Source organism: Lissotriton vulgaris, chromosome 5, assembly GCF_964263255.1.
Source record: "Lissotriton vulgaris chromosome 5, aLisVul1.2, whole genome shotgun sequence".
NCBI lineage: Eukaryota > Metazoa > Chordata > Amphibia > Caudata > Salamandridae > Lissotriton > Lissotriton vulgaris.
In genome coordinates, this window is record NC_141693.1 from 330,031,927 (window position 1) to 330,038,579 (window position 6,653).

Genomic DNA, 6,653 nt, shown 5'->3' on the forward strand with positions numbered 1-6,653 from the left:
GGCTCTAAAAACATTGATGAGACCAAAGGCGGAGGGCGGACTGGCGGTTCCTGACCTGGAATTGTAATATATAGCGGTGCAACTACAGGTTCTTACACAGGCGGTGTCCATGGAATTACAGGGCCCTGAATCCGCGAGAGGTGGTGGGATTCCGAGACATGTCCGGTCTTTTATTGTATTGCAACAGCGATTGGACCTTAGAGATCTCACCTTGGAGGAGAAGACTCTGAGGTTGTGTTGGAATAGGAGCCAGCGGGGAGCGGGTGTGCAGCACCCTTATGCGCCTGAGATACCATTGGGGATGCTGACAGCATTACCCCATGGAGGAGACTGGATATCATTGTGGGAATGGGAGCAGGCAGGGATACTAATGCTGGGGGCTTATACGAGGATGGAGAGTTGTTGCCTTATCGGGTATTGCAGGAGAGGTTTGATCTCCCTAGGGGAGGTTTTCTGATACATGCGGCCCTGGTGCGTGCAATTCAGAAGCATTGGAAGGGGGGATTGATAGAGCCTAAAATAACGATGGCGTGTTAATATGTGTTGATGGCCGCAGGTATGTTGAAAGCGGTCACATGCCTATATTCGAGAATGTTGAATGAGGGTTTAGCCCCGTTAGATACGCTGCGCCTAAAATGGGAGGAGAGCACTGGGAAGCCCATACCGGAGGCTACATGGGGGCACATTCTGCGTAGGGCGTGGAAGGGCACTAGAAACTCACGATTCCAACTGGTGCATTTCTTTATATTACATAGAGCGTATTTAACACCTGGTAAGCTCATGAAATATTATAATGTTAGCACTGTGATGTGTCCTAGATGCACTAAAGTGGGAGCAGACTTGGAGCATATGTTGTGGGGATGCCCGAACTTGGGGAGCTATTGGGGAGAAGTGGGAGACCTATTATATTTAATTACGGAGCGCCAATTGGACTTTGATATGGTTACATGCATTCTACACTGGTTCCCTCGCACCTCTAAGACGAAGGTAACAAGTAAGTATGTAGATATGGGTCTAGTGCTGGCGAAAAGGGAAATAACGATGTGCTGGAAATCGAAAGAGGGTCCCAGCAGTAAGAGATGGAGGGCTGAGCTGCTTAAGTCGGCTAGTAGTGAGGGTGCTATTCGCTTCCAGCAGGCGCGACATCAGAATAATGAAAAGGCGTTGGAAGCTGCAAGAGCATGGGAGGAGCTGGTTCAGACGCAGATAAGCCAATCGACCGGAGAAGACAGGGAGTAGAGTGATGGGGTGCACAGGGATAGCTGTAACATCCAGAAGGGGCATCCTGACCTTCTGTCAACACAAGCCTTATCTATTGAATTGTTGTGGATATATGGAACGCACCGGTGGAAGAAAGGGGGGAGGTGGAAAGGGGAGGTAGTCCACATTTGATTAGACATAGTATGTAAACAATGTTGGCTGTCTGGCAACCATGCATGTGGATTGGCGGTACGGTGCAGTTTATTATTGTACTGCAAGGGGAACATTGGACATGAACATTAATTAGCAAAATAGGTGACATGTAATTGAACCCACTGATACCTAATTAATGAGGGCGAAGAATGTTTGTTAAATGTGATGATGAATATTTGATTACCACAATGAAAATCAAAAAATATGTTTACAAAAAAAATGAAATGATACTTGTAAACATCCGAGCATTATCAGATGCTAATCTGCCTTTCACAAACCCAACTTGGTCAGTTTTAACCAATAGAGGAATGATAGTTTCAAGACGGGATGCAAGAATTTTGGCAAAAATATTGCAATCATAATTTATTAGCGATATAGGACGATAATTTTTACAGTAAGAATGGTCTTTATCAGGTTTAGGTATTATAACAATTAATGCATCCATGAAAGATCCCGATGCTTTGGCGTCTGCAATGAATTAAAAAGTGCCAAAACTTTGGGGACAAAAATGGAATTAAAGGTGTTGTAAAATTCTACAGATAGACCTTCAGGTCCTGGAGCTTTTGACTTTTTTAAAGATTTAATAGCATTAGTTACCTCTTGAAGAGTGATGTCTTTCTCTAATGCGTTTAATTCATCAGATAGAGATGGTGGGGAAGGGAGACCTGAGAAAAGGGTATTTAAAATTTGATTAGTGGGAAATGTGTCATCGGAATAAAGAGATTTATAATATTCATGGAAGACCTCGGCAATATCCTCATCTGATGGGACTAGTTTTTTAGTAGATTCATTAATGATAGGACCAATATTTTTACGTTCAGATTTAATTTTCAAATAATTAGCTAATATCTTACCCGCTTTATTCTGACCTCCATGATATTTAGATTTAATTTTAAGCAAAATATTGCATGCCTCAATTGTTACTAATTTGTTAAGATCAGCTTTTGCTTTAATCAAGTCATGAAGGGAAGAAGATGACCGAGAAGTGAAATACGTGTGTTCTAAGCCTTTAAGTTTTTGTAATTGAGCCTCATTTTTTTCTTGTAATTTTTTTTTTCAATACATAAGAAGGCATCCCAGTTGTTTGGAACAGAAGTGTCTAATGGGTTATTGATACTAAAAAATTCAGTAATAAAAGTGGTAGCTTCTTTAATAAAAACAGTGTCTGATAATAAAAAATTATTACGTTTCCATCGACTAAAATGAGAGGAGGTAAATGAAAGATCTAGTACAGTGTGAACAGGGGCATGATCAGATATTAAAATGGATCCAATTTCAGAATTTTGAATAGAAGGAAGCAGGGATTTACTGACCAGAATATAATCAATTCTAGAGCGGGTGTGATGCACATTGGAAAAAAAAAGTATATTCAAGCACATCAGGATTACAAGTCTTCCAAACATCACACAATGAACGAGAGGCAATGGCTGATTGAAAAGCTTTATGAGATTTATCAGGATAAGATTTACATTTGGACAATCTATCAGAAAAGGGGTCCAACCATTGGTTAAAGTCACCAGCGACAATAATATTAGGACAGTCCACTGAAGAAAGTAGAATTTTAATGTCATTCCAGAATTTAGGATCTGGTTTAACAGGGCCATAAATATTTAGCAACACTAAAGTTTTATTTTGTACCACAATCTTTGCCATTACCCATCGTCCATCAACATCATTTTGTGTAGATATAATTTGTACTGACAATGCTTTATGAAACAATATAGCAACGCCCCCCTTTATGTATGGATGTAGGAGTAAAAACAACTTGACCCACCCATTGCCTTTTCAACTTAAGAGACTCTGCTTCAGTACAATGAGTTTCCTGAAGAAAAAAAATCTGAGAATTAAGTTTGGATAAATGAGACCATACCTTTTTCCTTTTAACTGGATTCCCAAGACCACGGACGTTCCACGTGACAAACCTACACATAATGGAGGGATAGGAGGGTATAACACGGGTGGAGTTGATACACTGCAAGGACACAACTACAAGAAAAAACACACCACATAAGAGGATTACATATGGAAATTATTACAAAAAAAACAATACCAACATATATTAGCAATAAAGCAATGAAAAATACCAATGTTGAACAAATAAAGATAATTTTAAGAAAAAAACATGTAGAAAAGGTTAGGACGAAAGGTGAGATACAGAGTAAAAAAGAGGTAAGAGAAAGAGAGGAGAAAGAAAGTAAAAAGGAAAAACAGGTGAACAGATCAAGGCAAAGCAGCTAGATCTGAAAAGAGAGAAGAAGGTGAAACAACAGGAGCATAGCAGCACCAGAGGACACGGACCTCAATAACAGGTAAAAAGGAGAAGAAGGAGAAATACCTCATGTAGAATGGGAAGAATAAATAACAGAAGATCATGTTTTAAAACATACTAAGCTGGTCGAAAAGAATATTCCTGAGCAACAAAAATAGAAAAATCAATTATTAGTGTACATTCCATTAGAAGAAACATTCTGTAGGTACAGTCTAAGTTTTTCCGGATCATCAAAGGAGCGTGCTCGACCATTATGTGTAATCTTGCAGAGACATGGATGGAGGATGCCATATTGGATGTTAAGATGTCTCAGTTGAGGACGTAAAGCTAAAAATTCTTTACGATGTGCATTAGTTGCATTGGAGATATCCTGAGAGATGACAATATTATGGCCAGACCAGATAAGGCGACGTTTAAGTCATACAGCTTTCAAAACATGCATCAATTCGGTAAGTTCAAGGAAGAGCATTATGATACCATGTGGTTTGGTAGCGTTAGAGTTGAGACGACCCAGGCGGTCGGCTCTTTGTATATTGAGGGGAGTTACCGATGCTTGAAGCTCCAGAAGTTCTGGAAGGAATTTCTGTAGAAAAGAAACCATATCAGGACCCTCAACATTTTCCGGAAGACCATATAGGCGTAGATTATGTCTGCGATTTCGATTTTCAAGGTCCTCGGTGTGGATTTTAAGCTTATGTATTTCCTGTTGTAGTAGAGGGACTTTAGAAGAAATATCTTGAAGATCACTATTGCTTTGTTCCAGCTCCAAAACTTTACCTTCCATAACAATCCATCGTTCCTCAATCTGTTTTAGTTTTTCGTTGGTCGCAGACATGAAAGGTTGAAAGCCACAAACTTCATCAAGTATAGAACAGGATTCTGATATGAATGAATGGGAGAAGGAGATTATTTTGATGTCTTTTCGGTTTTGTACCAGATATGGATGCTCTAGCGTTGTGGATGTCATTAGCCATTGTAAGTTGTACAGAGGTAACCTGACTTATTAAAAATGAAGATCCGGGGGGGCGTGGCTAGCGACGGAGGAAGATGGCCGTAGCCTAGGAGAGCTCCGCAGCCCGCTGGCATATCCCCCACGAATCCTGACATAAATCCTGACCTCAGAGCAACGAGGTTCACAGCACTTGCTGCCGTACTGCTACCGGTCCCGGCGGCGAAAACGGAAAGTCGGTGCGGTCCGCAGGGACCGACTTCACTCGAAAGAAGACTTGTGGCCTAGTCCCGTAGGTGAAGCCGGGAGACACAGTAGGACCAGGGCCGCACGCAGAGGCTACGTAGGCGGCAGAAAATCGGCGCAAGATTGTGCGGCGGAGACGGCCCACTGCGGTGACCCAACTAAACGGCAAATCCAGGCACACCCCTGATCAGCAACGCAGGACTGGAGCAGACCCCTGCCCGTGCCCCAAAATAGAGATCTGGGGTCGCGGAAGACGAGCTGCGGTCACCGAAGGCCTCCTGGGACCCGGGACGCAGAAGAGAGCACCAGAGTGGTGGCGGCGCGGCGTGACTGACAGCCGGTAAGAGCGGCAACGGGGCCCGACCTATCAGGGGACCCAGTGCAGCCAAGGGGATGGCAGAAAGACACGAGGCACAGATACAGGGGCAAGGCAAATTGGCGGTCGGGGACCATCAGGCACGGTGACAAAGCCACTGCACGAAGAGTGGCATGGAGGCATAGGCATCTGGCGCCGGCACGAGAGACACACCAGTACAGGTAAGCTTTAGTGCCCACACACCGGGCGTTCCGCATAGGAGGTGGTGGAAGTGGTGACCAGGTCAGAACCGGGTGACGAGCACTCCCTACGACGCACGGCCCAATAAGTACCAGGGGGACCAGAGGGGTGCAGAGCCACCGAATAGAAAAGTACACAGTAACGAAGGGACAACAAGGAGGCCCCAATATGGCGGCCGACGCCTTGAAAGGCCAACAGCAGGTACCGACGCAGGAGATCACTCTTAAGGACGTGATGGCCACCCTACTGCAAATGCAGACATCTATAGGCTCTATCTCCAGTGAAGTAACACTGCTCAGGGCGGACTTTTCCAAAATGGGATGGAGGATGACGGAAGTAGAAACCACAGCGAAGGCCCTGTCTAAAGATACTACTACTAGGCAGGAACAAATGCACCAACTAGAAAGGGTGCAAAAACAACTAGTGGAGAAACTCGACGACCAAGAAGGGCGCTCTCGGCGCAACAACGTGCGCCTGGTGGGGGTGCCGGAAACGGTCCGGGGTCCAGCGCTAGACCTATTTGTGGAGGACTTGGTACAGACGCAACTATGCCCCTGCGGCCTATCAAAATTTTTCTCGGTGGAGAGGGTGTATAGAGTCCCGGGAGGACGGCCCAAGCCAGGCCCCCCCTCCCCCCTCCCCCCGAGACCTATCCTGGCACGCATTTTTAACTTTAGAGACAGGGATGCAATCCTTCAAGCGGCCAGGACTGGCCCTTCCCTTCGGATAGACGGAAGCGCAGTGACCCTATATCCGGATTACATGGCTGCCGTCTCGGCTCGCTGGCGCACTTTCACTGAGGTCAAGCGAGAGCTCAGAAACAGAGAACTCAAGTATGCAATGCTCTATCCGGCAAAGCTCAGAGTGGAGGCCGAAGGGAAAGCATGGTTCTTCGAGTCGCCCAATGAAGCACGAGACTGGCTAGATGGATGGAGGCCGGCGAATGGGAGCCGCAGACAACGATCGGGACGACAGGGGCCTCCCTCACAAGAGGCCTCGGGCGGACCGGAAGATGATACACTAGATCACTAGGAGGACACAAGGACCGGCAGTGAGGTGGAGTGACACTGAGAGCTGGTGGTAGGAAGTAGAGGTGTTGCTGCGCACTTGGCAAGTTCAGGCTGACCTAGGCCGACTGGACAAAGATGGAGCTGGCAGGACGTGAACACCTGGGCAGCGATCCCAGAGAAGGGTCCGAACTAGAACATATATATTACCTC